General features: G+C 38.0%; 1 long non-coding RNA gene across 2 annotated transcripts in view; it reads right to left on the minus strand.

The window, feature by feature from the left end:
• LOC119237938 (uncharacterized) overlaps positions 1 to 17,209 on the minus strand; it is a 184,531-nt gene that overhangs the window by 73,063 nt on the left and 94,259 nt on the right. The window contains exons 1-2 of one of the 2 annotated variants that reach the window (XR_008549074.1): positions 7,545 to 7,574; positions 900 to 982 (exon numbers count right to left, since the gene is read on the minus strand). This is a non-coding gene — a long non-coding RNA (uncharacterized LOC119237938). Of the gene's footprint in view, positions 1 to 899; positions 983 to 7,544; positions 7,575 to 17,209 lie in introns of those variants that run through there. The other variant, XR_005123482.2, reaches the window with a different exon arrangement.

The raw sequence follows: 17,209 nt of genomic DNA on the forward strand, positions 1-17,209 counted from the left end.
TTATTATTCTGTAGGAAGTACCACAATATATAGAACAAAACTTTCCCTTTTTGAAAATAAAATTATAAACCCATATTATCACTTACATACAATTACTATACTCTCTATAGCTGATCATTAATTAAATATATAAGTCCAACAATGTAGTCCTCTTGCTATTAGGCAAAAAACAAAACAAAACAAAACAAAAACAAGAAACGTTTATCCAAAAGTGGAGTGACCTTGGTTTTCCTCAACAGTATTTGGTCAACTGACCTGAAGGACTAAATTCAGGAATGATTCCATGTATGTGCACATGTTAAAGTACTTTAGATTCAGATTTCAAACTAATTCTCACTCCTCAAAAACATAAATATACAAGGATGGATCCTTCACAGAAATCAAGACAAATCAATCAATCTGAGCTAATTCAAATACAGAAAAAATATATGGCACAGAACGTAAGTCATGATGGAGTTTTCTTTAGTTATACTGAATCTCCTATCATATTTGCCAGCAAAAATTTCAATTCAAATTTTACAGACATCTTTCTTCAATTTTATCAGTCCTGCTCTAAGCATAAAACAAATAATCAAAGTAATAATAATAATTATTATTAAATAGACAAAACAGATAAATGACAAGTAAAAAGACTAACAATTTGGATTCCCTTATTCTTTCACCCAACAGAGACTAGACCTGTATGATCCATTAACCCATGCATCTGTATTACCAAATGTTAGACCATAAAACCAAATTCCACAAATTACTGTTGCCATCATTACTTGTACTTCATGTGTGACTCAGAAATAAAAACAAATGCAAAATTAGTGTATGTGGGGGGAATCCCTACAAAATCAAAACAAAAACAGAGGCAGAAAAGTTCAAGTTCTATTGTTAGACGTTAAGAAAAGATGTACCTGTATGTTCTTAAGCCCACTTAGGTGTCACCTTTCTGGCAATGCTGTTTACCTGGCTGTGTCAGGGCATCTTGACTTCGAACCTGTTAAAATATAATTAAAAAGAAAGTCAAGACTCATATATAAATACAAAAAGATCCTATGTCAAAATTTGTTAATTACATTATTAAAGAGGGAGCTGATAAACTATTATAACCCATTTCTATGGTGGCTTCTAGAAAAGGAAAAGAAGAGGGAAAGGAAAGGAAAGGAAAAAAACAATAATAGAATAGGAAGAAGAAGAGATTACTAGGCAATTTTAATTCTGAAACCTAATCCAAAAGAAAAATCTAAATTAAGGATATAGTTTTATGAATTAAGATCTTCATTTCAGCACTATATTTAATAGATGACAATTAGGAAGCAACCTAATTGCCCATCAATAAGGAGAGAGATAATTAGGCAGTTACCAAAAAGATTGGCTGAGGACTGCCTAGTAAAGGGGGCAATCTGAGCACACACATTATATCTAACTCACAGCAACAACAGCTAAAAACAAGGGCATGATATAATTTGTGACCACATAACCCAGTTTATTTGGGACAGTCCTACTTTACCCGTGTTGTCTTATAATTATAAATCTCCTTTTTTTTTTTTTTTTTTTTTTTGCTTTGAAAAGTTTAGATGATAAATTATATGGTCACTCTAGCTATCTTTAGTTGGCCAGAGGTAAAGGGATAAAATCTCAATCTCAGTCATTTCTCTGGGAAACATCCTGTAAGAGGAGATCACAAACATTAAGTCTTTCTGTAGTGTTTACACCCAATTTACACTTAGGTCAGAACAGTGGCTCACACATTATAAGCACTCAAAAATGTTAGCTATTTTGATTGCTGTTCTTACAGTTGATGTAACTAGACAAGTTGAACAAATACAGGGCACTGCTGACAATTTATGAGGACCACCTGAGACCTGGGGTGCTGGCTGGAGTAGCCTGGCTGCTCTAACTGGATGTAGACAATGCTGAGACGCACAGGGACGAAGCACCCTGCTTTGACTACTCCTGCTTTTGCTCATTATTTCCCACTGACTTCCAGACTTAACCACAGCAAAATTAAGTTTTCTCTGCCATTTATTTGGGATAGAAAGTTTGAATAGAGATATCAACAAGTTAGACTGATCTTAACTCATAAAGCAGACGAGCCCATATGTATGAGAACCTATAGAAAAGCAGAGCATTCAAGAGGAGGGGGCAAATCTAGCCATCAAATTGTCTCTTATTACTGAAGCAAAAGGAATTTTCCACTTGTTAAATAATGATTGTCTGTTGCTCTCCCCATGAGCAAAGGCACTGCATATACACTGTTGATAAAAAAGTAAATCAGCACAAATTTTTAGAGTACAATGTAACAGTACATGTTAAAGCCATTAAACGTATGTAAACATTTAGGCACAAGAACTCTGCATCTGCAATGTGCTTAAAGATTTAGCTAAAGGAGGGCCTCCCCGGTGGCGCAGCGGTTGAGCGCTGGGTTGCGAAGCTGCCCGCGGCCTCGGCGGCGCCGGTTCGATCCCCGGCTGCTCCCCGGCCACCGGAGGAGGATCCCACATGGTGCGCAGATCTCTCCTGCCACCCGCTGCTCCCCTCAGCAGTGTACTTCAGTCCTTCTGCCTGCTCTGCTCCCCACTCTGGCTCTGGTGAATTCTCTCACCTTCCCGCGCTTCTGACTGTACCCAGTGCATGTATAAACAAAACAAACAAACAAATATAATAAATTAATAAATAAAAACATGCCTCTATTAAAAAAAAAAAAAAAAAAAAGATTTAGCTAAAGGAATTTCAGTTTTGTCTCACTTATAATGAAGAAACAAACAAAAATTCAAAAGTAGAAAATTTTTAAATTATGATACGTTCATATGATAGAATACAATGCAGCTTTTAAAATATTAAGGGATCAATTGTACAGTGAAGGACAGAATTAGTCTTTAGTGGTGAATTTTATGTAGTATATACAGATGTTGCTTTTTAATGATGTACTCCTGACACTTATATAATATTATAAGGCGATGTTACTTCAATAAAAATATTACTGAACACATAATGCCATGAAAACAAATCCATACACATGGTAATGAAAAATAAGATTTAAAACAATACGATCCTATTTAATTTTGAAAACTTAGCAATGGCTATTTTAGGTGACCAAATAAAACTATTTTTTGTGTTGTGCTTATTTCCATTTTTCAAATAGAATTTTTTAAAACTATGAATATTCATTGTTGAGATTCTGCTAAACAATTTTATGATAAATATAAGATCATTAAAGCATTTCTATTATTTGTTCTGTCAGCAACCTGGCTGTAACAAATATAAAATGTAAAGAAGTGTTTAAAAGCATATTTCTTAAAATATTACTTACAATAGAGGAAAATTAGAAATAATCCGAAATTTCAACAATATAAGTCTTTGATTTTAAAAATCACAGTACTGTCATATAAATAAAACATTATCAGTGGTTAAAACATATGGTCAAATACTTCTAAACAACACTGGGGAAATATGATATAATGCTGAGAGACTAAAGTAGGCTATAACATTTATTTAGTTTGAGTTATATGGAGCTAATTCTGGTTCCTGTCAAAAGCACACAGCTATACTGCATCTCAAAAGTCAAGACTAAACCAGGAATGAAAATTAACATATATAATTTTAACATATATAATACTACTGTTATGGGTTTCATTCTGTCCCTGCAAAACACATGTTGAAGTCTTAACCCTTGGCACCTGTGAACATCACCTTGTTTGGATATAGGTTCTTTACAAATGCCATCAAGTTAAGATGAAGTTATACACCATTAGGTGGGTCCTAATCCAATATGACTGGCCTACTTATAAGATGAAAAGAGAAACAGACAAACGCAGAGGGAAGATGACCTGAAGACACACAGAGAAATGGTATGAGTGGAGTACTATGTCAATGAAGACCAAAATTGCCAGCAACAACTGAAAAGCAGGAAGAGACAAGGAAGGAGCCTCTCTTAAAACCTTCAAGAGAGAGCATGGCCCCGCCAACATCCAGATTTCAGACTTAGAGCCTCCCAAGAATAAGACAATGAATTTCTATTGTTTTAAGCCGAAACAATTGATATAATCCATTCTGTAAATGTATATTCTATATAGAATATACATAAGTGCATTGAAAAAATACAGAAAGAGAATGCACTAGGTGATTTTCAGTTTTCTTTGCTATATTTCCTGAATTTACCCAAAGTTTTATTTTATTTTTTTTTAATTCTTTTTTTTTTTAAAGAGTGTAGCAGAGTCTTTTTTTTAAATTAAGATTTATTTATTTATACAAGAACTGGGTACAGTCAGAAGCGCGGGAGGGTGAGAGAATTCACCAGAGCCAGAGCAGGGAGCAGAGCAGGCAGACGGACCAAAGTATACTGCTGAGGGGAGCAGCGGGTGGCAGGAGAGGTCTGCGCGCCACGTGGCCCGGTGCAGCCAGGGATCAAACCGGCGCTGCGGAGGCTGCGGGCAGCTTCGCAACCCAGCGCTCAACCGCTGCGCTACCGGGGAGGCCCCGCCCCACCAAAATTTTAAATAGGAATAGATGGAAATAATATAGTTGTAAAAAGTGAATGGGTGGTTGTGAAGATGTGCAGCAACAGGAAGATTATACTTGATGAAGGATAAAGTACAAGATGCAATGAGGGGTACACTCCATATTACAGACTGTGAAGCCCTAAACCTTACTGTGCAGCAACTGAAGATGGTGACTCTAGCAAAGTAATTCAAGTTAAATGAGGTCATGAGAGTGGGCCCTGATCTGATAGGATTAGTGTGCTTATAAGAAAGGACCCCAGAGTTTATTCTTTCTCTTTTTATCCTGAGCACACACTGAGGAAGGTGGCCGCCTTCAAGTCACAGAAAGAGGTCTCAGCGGAATCTGAAATGGCCAGGATCTTGACCTTGGACTCTAGTCTCCAGAATCAATGTCTTTTGCTTAAATCACTGAGTCTATGGCAGCCCAAGCAGACTCATACACTGGGTTAAAAAATAATTAGTCCTTTTAGTTAAAAACTAAAAACTAAAAAACTAAATAGTTTTTAGATAAACTCATGCTATTGGCAGCTAGATGGAGCTGGAAGGGATTATGCTTATTGAAATAAGCCAGAAGGAAAAAGAAAAATATCGGGTGGTTTCACTTATAGGAGGAATGTAGGGGAACCAAATAAGGGATCAGGAAAAAATTACAATAAATAAAAAAAAAAACAAAATTAAGAGGTAACTATATAAATCAGAGACATTCTGCAGGGGAGTGGGAGGGAGAGGGATCAACAGGGGAGGGAAGAGCACAAGGGACTATGGGGATGGGGCACAGGTGAATTGGTGGTGGGAATTTTCCCGGGACTACACCTGAGAAGAGAATGCAAATATTGTACAAAAATGAAGAATGATGAAAAATACATATAATAAAATTTAAAAATTAGTCTTTTTTTTTTTTTTAAATGAAAGGAAACACTCCAGAGAGTAATGTCTGGTGGATCTCTTCCTCCCTGACCTGTTTCTAAACACAACAGGAGGGTAGTGGACTGACAGGTGATGAATTGCAGGTCATGGGAACAAATCCCAAAGCTTCTGCTAGAGCATAAACCCAAGGTGGGCTACTGGGGTGTGGCTGCCCGACTCCTGGAGTCTCATGTTCTGTGTTGGTACCTGATTTTAATAGTAGGTCAGCGACTCAGGAACACATTCAGAGGAGATTAACTAGGTCTGTGAAGGCTTTTTTAGAAACAATATCTGGGCTGATGGGGTGGAGAGGGAACAGTGTCTTGAGGATATAACACCTCTGGCATTCTCTGCCACCTCTAAGATTCTAAGATTCTCTTGGAAATTCTCTTACTTAGAAATCTCTAAAAATAACAGATAGGTATTTAAATGATTATATATCAGACTTGAATTTTCTTTATCCTGCTCTGTCCTTAAAGAAAAAACAGAGGGTTTTTAAAAAAGAGGTAGTAAAGGAGGAAATGGTGTCACACAATCTTATTATCTGGCAGAACACAGTCATTGCAGATTCAGAGCCTCCAGTGAGTAAGCAAATAAGAGGGTGTCATCAGGGGACAGAGATGGCAGGTGTTTGTACACACAGAGCAGGCTGCCAATCACGGTGTCAACAGAAATGTGTTGTTCCCCCAAATCTCAAGACTTTTTCATTAAGTGTCTAAAATTCAAATAACAATGTAATCTGTGCTTTTGCAAATTAGCCACAAACCATCTAGTTTCTCACCAATTATTCGATGTTTTTATCTACCTCTAAGTGTTACTGACCTAAAAAAAAAAAAAGAAATCTGATCAAAGGCTGTGGAAATTCTAACCCCTGCAGCAAGTATTAAATTGGTCCACTCTGTGTCCTGTGCTGACAAATCCTTATACTCTCGAGCCTGACGACCCGGGAGTGCCTCAATTAGATGCACGGATGTAGTAGCAATATTTAAAAGTTGTCTACACTTGACTACATTCTTTTAAAACAACAACCAACCTACCTGGTCCCTAAAAATGTCCCCAAATCTAATACATAGTAATTTCTTTCCTTCTATATGGCAGGGCAGAAGTGAGGGTGCACATTAAATGAGGATAATTACTTTTGTGAATAAATCTCTTTTTTATAATCAACTTCTCATAACAGGCTTCTTTGTATGTGGTAGAGAGCCTGGCATTTACATGGCCTCTTCTACCTTGCCTGCCTCACCCCTTCTTCCACATCAGGTCCTGATGCCCTGCAACTTTATCGACTGACTTCAGAAGGACTTGCTAGCAAGGGGCATGGATTAAGCTGCCAAACTCTGCCAAAAAAGAAGAAATCAGAACACTTGACATCTCTTAGGCCATGGAATTGACCACTGGAGGCAATAGTGGAATTTGAAATATCCTGGAAATGCCATTTGGTACTGAGGAAATTTTATTCTTGTCTTGAGAAGTTACCTGTTAGGTATGTCAGTTATTACCTTTCACAAAAGACTGTGAATTAATGTATTAAAATTGGTAATTTCATGCATTCCTGTTGCACATACTAGAGTGCTAGGGATTGTATGGGACATAGCATAAATGACCATGAATGTTATTAGGCTGAAAAAAATTTTCTGTAGAATATATCACATTATTATACTACCTTTTTCCAGTGAATTCAATGAACAAATAGAAAGGACTAGCTTTTTAGGGACAATGCATATTTAATCCTTGTCTGCCTAGTTTTTTAATTTTAGTTCGTAACATTATAAGGGTTTCAGGTATCCAGCCTTATGAATCAACATCTGCATGTAACTATATTATGTTCACAAAAATGGCGTAATTTTTGTTTAGGCAGAAAGGCCTCTCCTAATGGTTATTGGACCAATGAACAGCTAAGAACGCTGCTGTTTATGTAAGTTGCAACCTGCTTTTTCAGGTATAAGCTGTCATTAAGACTAGATGTCAGGCTGTTTCTGTTGTTATTTAGGCTCTCTGACTTTGCATGTGCAGGCCAACACACACACACACACACACACACACACACACACCCACACACACCCCACACACACCTCCCCCACCCCACCCTGTTCTAATAAGAAAGTCAAGCCTTGGCTCCCAAGCTAGAGTGTCCAGAGCACTTGTGAGCACCTCTTTCTCCTCATTTTAGAGGTTCTCCTGGGGCAACGCTGTTCCATCTCTCCTGCTGCTTCTCCATCTCTTAGGGCAAATACATGTCAAATCACAGGGTACAGAACTTCTGATCTAGATCATTGTGAGGATTAAAGAAAACAGTTATGTGAAAAACACTCTATTAGATGGCACATAGCCTATTAGGTGGCACATAGTAGGTACTCAGAAAAACGCTATTTGTTTATTTGCTTGTTTGCATGTGTTCCTATTGTGAGTCCTGAGGTGATTTGAGGAAGCTTACAAAAATAAGTACAAAGAATCTACTATGATGTAATTGATGATTCTGGGCTCTAGAATGAACATAGGGGAAACATTCTCCCTGTATTTTCCCCACATCTTAATATTCAGCAACACCAGGTTCTGCTCATAAGATCATTTCTTGGAAGCTATTGCCTATTTAAGTTCTGATATCTGAAAGTCTGGTCCCCAGAGAAGCAATCTACACATTGTATAACTGCTCCTTTTAGTCTGCCACCATTTCTGGGGTGTAGGTATTTAGACAGAGTTAACACTATGAGGGATAATTAGGAGAATCAATAAATGCTAAAAGATCACCCAAAGGAAAGCCATACCTCCTGAGACATTATATCTTGACAACATGAACAATGATAATCCAAGCTGTCCGACAGAGAACCAAATCAGGGGTAGGATGCAGAACTTCCATGCATCTGAGCTGGGGACCTTCATCGCTGTACACCGAGATGAGACCACCAGCCTATCCTGAACAGGACCCATCTATTCTCCAAAGTGGCCATAGTCAAAGGGTTCCAGGCCATGACATGGAGAGAAGGGAGATTCAGATGCCCCTAGTCCCCCAAAATCCTCATTCCAAGAGAGGAATCTTTTTCCTTTTAATTTTATTAATTTTTTTTATTGAGGTGGCATTGGTTTACAACACAGCATATTTAGGGGTATAGGTTCATACCTCTTCAGATGTTACCACACCATGCCCCCCACTACCAGAGTACTTCTAGCATAGTCCATTGGGCCCCTTCCCCACTGTGCTCCCAATCCTCCCCCTCCCTAGCCCCCCAGTGCTTTCTCCCTCTAGTAGCCTCAATTCTACAGAATTTTTAGGGCTTCTTTTGGTTTGTTTTGTTGGTTCCTTTGTTTTGTTTCTTTACATAATCCTTCCCTTCTCCATTCCATCCATGTTGTCACAAACAAAGATTTAATTTTATTTTTAAAAATAATAGCTGAGTAGTAGTATTCCACTGTGTGATTATACCACATCTTCTTAATCTACTCATCTGTTGGGTCTTTAGGTTGTTTCCATAATTTGGCTGTTGCAAATAGTGCTGTAATGAACACAGGCCTGTATACATCCCTTCAAATTAGTGTCTTTGCAATTCTTCAGTAAGAAACCCAGGAGTGGAGTTACTGGATTGTCTGGCAGATCTATATTTTTCAGAAGCCAACAGGAGAGGAATCTTAGTCACAGAGCAGTAGGCCAGGCCCTTCGCTACTTCTCCACTAAACAGTTGATACAAGACTAACTTTTAATGAGAAATATTTGAAGGTTTAGTGGTAACAGAAGAAAAATTTTACATAGAAAATCACTTATAACCACAATATAGGTCAAACCTGCCTTGAGTGTCAGATGGGGTTAATCCCCAGACTTACTCTCAGCCTCCCCAAGGTTGGGGAAAACCCACCTTCCTCTGGGGCTTCTTTCAGGGTTCCTGGGGACTTGGATCTGTTCCAGACTACTCCCTAGTCTCAGAAAGAGCATTACACCCTAACCCCCTCCATGCTCAGCCCCTGCTCCAGGGCAACTTCTTCCCAGGATTATGATAACTTGGAGTATCCATCCCTCTAAGGGGAGACTCCATGCCCACCTGCACGGCTTTGATTTCTGTCATCAACCTAAAACCATCACAAATTCACGCACTATTTCTCAAAGTTACAGAGTAATTGAGTCCTGTCCATGGTCATCTTACTATCTATCAGCTCTTTCTTCTTGATCTTGGAATGATTTTCACTGAACATTTCATAATCACTTGTGTTTAATATAAACAGAAGTATTTTATCGAATTTATAGAATACCACGAGGCAGGCATTTTTGTTCTCATTTTACAGATTAGAGAACTTGAGGCTTTAGAGAATTTGAGTGACTTGCTTGGCTTGAATGGATCAGGTGGGATTTCCATGTATTCACAATCGACTATCTAATGCCTTGCGAGGAGATGTCAATGCCTTACGGGATTAGATTACTGAGGTTTATTGAGCAGAAAGTGAAATTTATCCTTCATCTCTTCACCCCTCCCCATCTCCCAGCTCACTGCTACTCTTCAGAGGTCCACCTTGTAACATTTGGGGAAGGTTCCACGCCAATCTTTTTTAAATCTAGTTAAAAACACAAAGTACATATGTACTATTTAGAAATATACAATATGATAGTATTATATAAATATATAATTCTATCACTTATTTTTTTCATTCAAAATTATACCATGATTTTTTCCCCTTGACATTGTGATTGGATCTACTTTGTATAAAAGAGATTGATATGTATTCCATCATGTAGCCATTCCAAGACTTGTTTGGCCATTTTCCTATTTGTAATGCAGTTGTCTTCAATATTTTGCTATATGACAAATGCTATAGGAACAGCCTTGAATCCATATCATTGTTCATGGGTGTACATGAGGTAGCTTGGTCAATGGGGATATACATTTTATTGATATTTTGATAGATACTACCAAATTGCCTTCCCAGTTACATTCTAACAATGCAGATTGACATGAGATTCCTTGTTCTCTAAATGCCTACCAATAGGAAATATCATCAGTTCTTAAATATTTTGTTGTCATTCTTACAGGCAAAGAAAGCAAAATTGTTTTTCACACCTGAATCCCTAGACCTTTGCTTGATCAGAATTGCTTCTGGAAGGAAAAATATAGTAAGAACAGAGACTACCATGGTGGCTGCAGATTTTTTGGAAAATAGAGGAAAATCCTGAAGTTAGTTGGGGTGGGGTGGTGGCTAGGAGATCACACTAGAGTTGTGTTTGCAAAGGAGGCCATTTTTTTCTCTGTAATGTTTGTAATGTGAGTTGACTTGTAGGACACTGATGAAGATTATGGATGGCTAAAATCTCCACTAGTTTCTTCCTTCCTCCCAGTTAATGCAGACATAAAAGTTTGGGGAAGAACGCCGCCGCTACCCAATCCATCTGTAAATGAGAAAGCCTCAGTGGTGAAAAGAATGTTACTTTCACATCCCCCTCCATTTATACCACAGCAGGTTCTGTTCTTGGGCAAAAGAATTGAAAACTGTGTGACAAGTGAAGAACCCAAGCATCTGATCTTTCATTGCACTTCCTTGGAACTGGCTGCCTGGAAGTGGCTGGTGCTGGAGCAGTTTCATATTCATAAACTAAGTTTCAACTAGGGATACAATTCTGAATTTATAGAAAAAATTGTAGAATATGTTATTCTAGTACAAGCTGGTGGACATTACAGTCCCTGAAAGGGGCTTTGGAGCCTGATGTGGCATTAACTATATTTAGTTCTGGGCAGTATATTTAGTTCGACTTCACTATCAGTTTGAGGAATTACCATCAAAACAAATGATTTGGGGAGAATCAGAACGAGGACAGCTGGGGGTTTCCTTACTGTGAAATCAAAACACCTCCCAAACACTTCTTCTTTTAATCCTGAACACAAACTTCATTCTAATTATACTACTAGTGAGAGCTGAACAGTGTGAGATCCACTGTGAAATGAATATTACTAATGTAAAAAAAAAACCCTAGCATATCCATCTTTTAAAAATTTAGTGTCCGAATATGATCCATGACTTAGTCACCTTTTGTAACGCTTTCTGTTTGATTATAATTTTATCTATTCATCATGTTAATCCAATAGACTCTGCCTTAATCAAATGTGAGTCAATTACCCAGTTCTTCAAATTATATTTTTTAATGAAGGACATTTTTTAAAATTGAATGCCAATTAGGGCTAAGCCCAACTTGTTCATAAAGTTTGGGTTAGCACAGAACAGTGTGAGCCTTGACTATACCTGTATTTCCAGCTCCTTCTGATGAGGGCGTGCTGTGTGCTCTTAGACACAGCCATTAACCTCTCTGTAATTCCCAGTTTTCCACCTGTGAAATGAGGATAATGATACTTCTGGCTTGGGAAATGATTTTATGACTCTTAGTTGAAAAATGCAGCTAGAATACCATTTTTAAAAAAAGGCTTATGTAATTCTGCTCTTAACATCTTACCCTAAGTGGTTTTGTTTTTCCTTAGTACCAAACTGCTTTCCACATTGTTAGAGAACTACATATAAATCCACTGAGAGGGAATCCAGCCTAGGAAGGGTCTTTTAGAGCAGACATTCTTTACCATGGACATTTACAGACAGAGTGACAGGGGTATTTTATCCATGGGCCTCCCAAAATTAGGCCCAAGTGGTCTTCTGGGGCTCTGTGCTGGGAAGATTGCAATGTTGCTTCCTAGTTCAGCAGGGCAGAGCTCTATGTTCCACCAGGAGTCCTATTACAAAGATGGGCACGGGGCATGCTGGCACAAACACAGAGAGGACTAGGCAGTGAGTTAGGGGTCTCCACAGATGTGCCTCTGAGGTTCCTTATGCTCCCCCAATATTGCATATAAGGTAGGATGTGTGTGTGTGTGTGCACATTCCTCAGAACGGGAATCCATAGTTATTACTGATTTTCAGCAAGATTCTAAATGGAGTCCACAAACACTGCTTTAGGATCAAATGGACTGTGAGGTCAGAGGCCCAAGTCTGGGGCTGGGATGATGTTGGAGGATCATCTCCACCTGTTCGATGGGAGAGTCAGGAGAGCTTATCAGCAGACAAGTGCTTCAGCTTCTGTTCTGCAAAGCTGGCTGCCATTACACCGTCTGAAATTGGGGATCTGGACTTCTCGGGAAGAGGGCTCTTTCATGGTTGTTGAAGTTTAGGGAGGTAATGACAGTTATTTCATTGCCTTTCTTTTCTGCTCCAAGTGCCCTACTCCTCTGGTATTTAGCTCTGTCGTTTAGTTGAAATCACGTTAGTGTATTAGAGGTTGATCCAGCTGAGTGCATTCTGCAGAGAAATGACAAGTGGCTTGGTGGGGGTAAAAGGCTCTCCTAATGGTGGGTGGCCGCATGGCAAATTAGTGCTTCTTGATGGACAGCTAGGGTCCCTTGTCAGTCTCTAATTCTGGTCATCATAGTTCCAAGAAAAATCATAATAATTATCAATTAATTTACATCAAGGAGGGGCTACCTGGCAGAGAGTTTTTGCTCCATACAGTGGCCTGACCAGCTGGCTGGGTAAACTGAGATGTTCTGACCCTTCTGATATTAAGCTTGGCCATTCCACTTGAATTGAAGTTTCACATAGCCAAGGGGTTCAAGGCCACTTAGAGCCAACACTCTATATGAGTAACTATTTCTGAGTTGTAACGCTATTGTTCAAAGTTGGTTGGCAGAAATTTAAATTTACATATAATAGAACAAAGACCTTCTGCATTGCAACCTGTGTGATCACCTGAGCATCTCTTTCTGTGTTTCAATCAGGTAGAGGTGTTTGATGACTGTTACAGGGATGCAGGCTACTTATACCCAGTGAGCAGCATGACAATCAATGTGAGCAAACATTGAAGGTTCTAGAATGTTCTAGTAGTTTCCTGTTGACTCTCAATGCCTGGTTCTGATCCTCTTTCTACTATAGGCCCCAGCAAGGATGCTAGAGAAAATCCTGTGAATGTGCATAAATAAATAAAAATGAATCTTAAAAAAAAAAAAAACAAAGAAAAAGGCACTTCTCTAACATTTATAATTCTCTTAGATTTTTTAGCAGTGGACTCATCAGGTCAAATAAAGTGAATATTTTGAGGCTTTTGACTTGCAAATAGTCTCCAAAATATTAAGTTAGGTTTGGAATTTACTTGTTGTACTACTTCCTCCTCTGAGAATTGACTTTTAGGTACTTTGCCCACTTAATCAAAAATGGTTTTAGTTTTTCTCCTCTACTTGTGAACTCTTTACATACTAAAGGTGATAGTTCTCTGCAATCTTTCTACAAATATTTTCCTAAGGATATTGTGAATTTTCTTGATGTCTAGGACTTCTTGTTCTCATGAAATCAAATCTGTCCTCTCTTTTGTGACTTACTTGGTCATTTAAATAAATACTTAGTAAATATATACTAACATAAATGATATGCCAGGCACTCTGGTGAACTTAAATATAAATAACTCATGACGCTGGCCTCTAAGAGCTTGCAATCTATATGAGGATATGACAGCACAAAAAATTTCAACATATTGAATTGGGGGGACTTTTAATTCTGGAATTATGGCTGGCTAGCTACTCAAAGGAACCCTTTGACTGCAGAACAGAGCCAGGTTTCTAGAACTAAACCCTAGAAAGGACACGCCTGTGGAGATATTGCTAGTTCTATAAGAGCTAGAGGTCTGTAAGGATCCCTGTCTTTCTCATAGAAAATAGCAACACAAATGCAAGCTGTGGTGGGAATGAAGCAGTATGGCGGGCAGCAAGGAGGAAGTGGAGACCCGAGACACCTGCTGACAGCAACCCTATAGCACTATGCAGGGTGGAAAGCTGACCTGACGCCAACCCTGCCCTTGGCCCAGGCTTTTGAGAAGACTTTTCTAGATTCTCACACAATAAACACAAACAAATGTATTAGAGACCCGTGCTCGGTACTGGGAAAGCACATCTGTACCCTGCATAGCACTCTCATGCTAATTCCATGACAGGCCCAGGGAAACAAACCCTTGTGTCAGGTGTTATCTAAGCAGAGGAAGATCGTCTACATGTGATAGGTTTGGGTTTCTGGAGATGGATGCTAGAGATGGATACAGCTTTGGAAGACAGGGAGGAGACCCTTAGATAAAAGAAGAGCTAAATCAACTTGCTAAATCCTTTCTTTCAGAATGAATGCAACAGGTTCTCATATAATAAAGTACTGCTCTAGTCTCCGGGTCCTTTTACAATTTTTCTTCTGTGTGTCCAATCTGTAGTTCTGGAGGGACTCACAAATTAGCACAGGATTTGCAACAGATGCCCATGACTGCAGAGAAAATTTTGACTATTAAACAATTCATATTGCTCTTAAATTCACAGATCTGCAGATTTAATACACCATGTGTGAAATGTGATAGCTACTGATTCTTTCCATCAGAAACTAGACAGACACTGAACGCTAGGATTACAAATACTTTTGTATAATACAAGTACTCAGATATGTGCAATAATGATTTATTTCAGTTGTTTTTACTATTTTGCCAATGTTCAGTCATATAAAAGCCATAGTTTTTAGTACCTAACTTTCTATTTAGTTGTGTGAAGGCATATTTTTAAATTAAAGGAATGGAATAGAATATATTTTATATATCAGTTTGTAGACTTTATTCATAATTTTTAATTTATGTCATAAAACATGAATTAATGGACACGCCAGTTTTACTTTTGCCCCACAGCAACTACACATATTAGGGACAGACTTGTACAAGGGGAACTGAAGTGGCCAGGTTAGATCAATAGCATCTCCTGGGTGAAAGATGAAATTATATTAGATATTTTAAAAATGCCTATTACATGAATTGTGAAATTTTTACATGTCAAACCTTTCACTAGGATGCAGTGAAACCAGTATTTTCTATCTTTAAGCACTTACATTAGAAAAGGTTAGAAGATGAAAATTAATGAATAGTGTCCACTTAAAAATTTTAAAGAGTAGAACAGAATAAACTACAACATGCAGACAGAGGGAGCTAATAGAGGTCAAAGAGTAACCAATGAAAAAGAAAATATGATAGAACAGATTGCTTCTTTTGAAAGACTAATCAAATAGGGAAATTTTTGATAATAACCAAGAAAAATAGAAATTATCAATATAAAGAATAAAAGGGTATTATTGTATATACAGTTGAAAATTTAAAATACAATTATGCCAACTGATTTAAACAATTAGATATAATGAACAAATTCCTAGAAAAAAATTAATAGCAAAATTGACTCAATAAGAAATAAGAAAACTTGAATTGTTCCTTATTTATAAAAGAAATCACAACATTTAATAATCTCCCTATAAAGAAAACACTAGTTGAGTTCTAACAGACCAAACCAGTTTTACACAGGCTTTTCTAAACAAAGAAAATGCAGAAAGAGGAAATACTTCCCAACTAATTTTATAAGACCAATATAACCTTATACCAAAAAAAGACAAGGGCAGATTGAAAATGAAAGATTATAGGATTTTTACATAATTTCAAATCCAGACTTTTTTTTCTTAGGAGATTTGATATATACATAATTATGTTCATAAAATTTTGTCTGTGTTTGATTTAAAATTTGAATGCATCCAGAATTTATTTAGATATGGGACATGAAATACAAACACATCACATACATTTCTCAAATTATCTACAACTCTCTCACTATCTATTAATGAAACCTTTCTCTTTAGTCAAAGTGAAGAGCTTATTACCAGGAATTTTATAAACATGTGCTGCCTCAGGTACTTTGGGTTTATTCCTGATAAACTGATAAAAACAGATTTTGCTGCTGCCACTAAAAAAATAAACAGAAAAGGGGAAAGAAAGTGAGAGCGAAGCAGGCAATCACTCAATTTAAGTTAAATCTAGTTTTCAAATTAACCCACTTATTTGAAGAGCTTGTGTCAATAACTTACTATCCACCTATCTTTTTAATTATCACAGTGACAGTTTAATTGCCATGGACAATTAGAACAGTTAGTATTATTTTGAGTTTTTTATGTTATAGTAGATTATATCACATTAAATGCTAAATACCTATCAGTTTTCATTTCCTGTTAATAAATTTCCACATTCATCAGCCTCAAATATTATAGCATTTTCTAATATGTGCACAGTGGCAAAGGGAGGGAGGGGGTGAAAGGAAAGGGGCAGGGAGGGAAGGGGGGGTAGGAGAGGAGTGCAGTGAAGAGGGAGGGAGGAGTGGGGGGGAGGGAGAGATGGGGAGGGGAGGGAGGAGGAGGGAGTGGGGGGAGAGAGAGAGAGAACGAGCAAGTCAACTGTTTTAGGCCTTCCCTTCGCAGGAAAATTATTCAGGCAGCTGGTGTCTTGCTGGCTTCGGGTTCTGATTGATGACAGACAACATAATAAATAATCTATTTACTAACTCCTAACAGCTAAATAATGCCCTTATTTTTCACCATAACTGAAGTGCCAATATGGTATTGACAAAGCGTCATAGTGCTGGCACTAAACTGACCTCATGTCACCATTTTTCTTTCTACAGCATCAGTGAAGACCCCAGGAAGAACCCCTTATTACTCTGATTAATGGAAGGCACTAAAGGTTACCAGTGAAGTTGGCTGTATTTATTTATTTACACTTAACTCACTGATAAGGGGCGGATGGATGGAACTCACTGGGTAATGAAAAACACAGTAATTTTTTTCTTCTCTCCCACACTGTCTACATAAATGACTGCTTTGCATACTGCAGGGTGCTTACTGGCACCAACAGCTTCTGATCCCCGTTTCAGTCGGCTGCAGGGAGACGTTTGCAGCACGGAAAAGAATCTTCCCAGAGCAGAGCACAATTTTTCTCCTTAAACATCAGTCGATTTTTAAGGCCACAGACCCCA

The sequence above is a fragment of the Talpa occidentalis genome, unplaced genomic scaffold, assembly GCF_014898055.3.
Source record: "Talpa occidentalis isolate TD23 unplaced genomic scaffold, MPIMG_talOcc4v2.1 talOcc4.11, whole genome shotgun sequence".
Classification (NCBI taxonomy): Eukaryota; Metazoa; Chordata; class Mammalia; order Eulipotyphla; family Talpidae; genus Talpa; species Talpa occidentalis.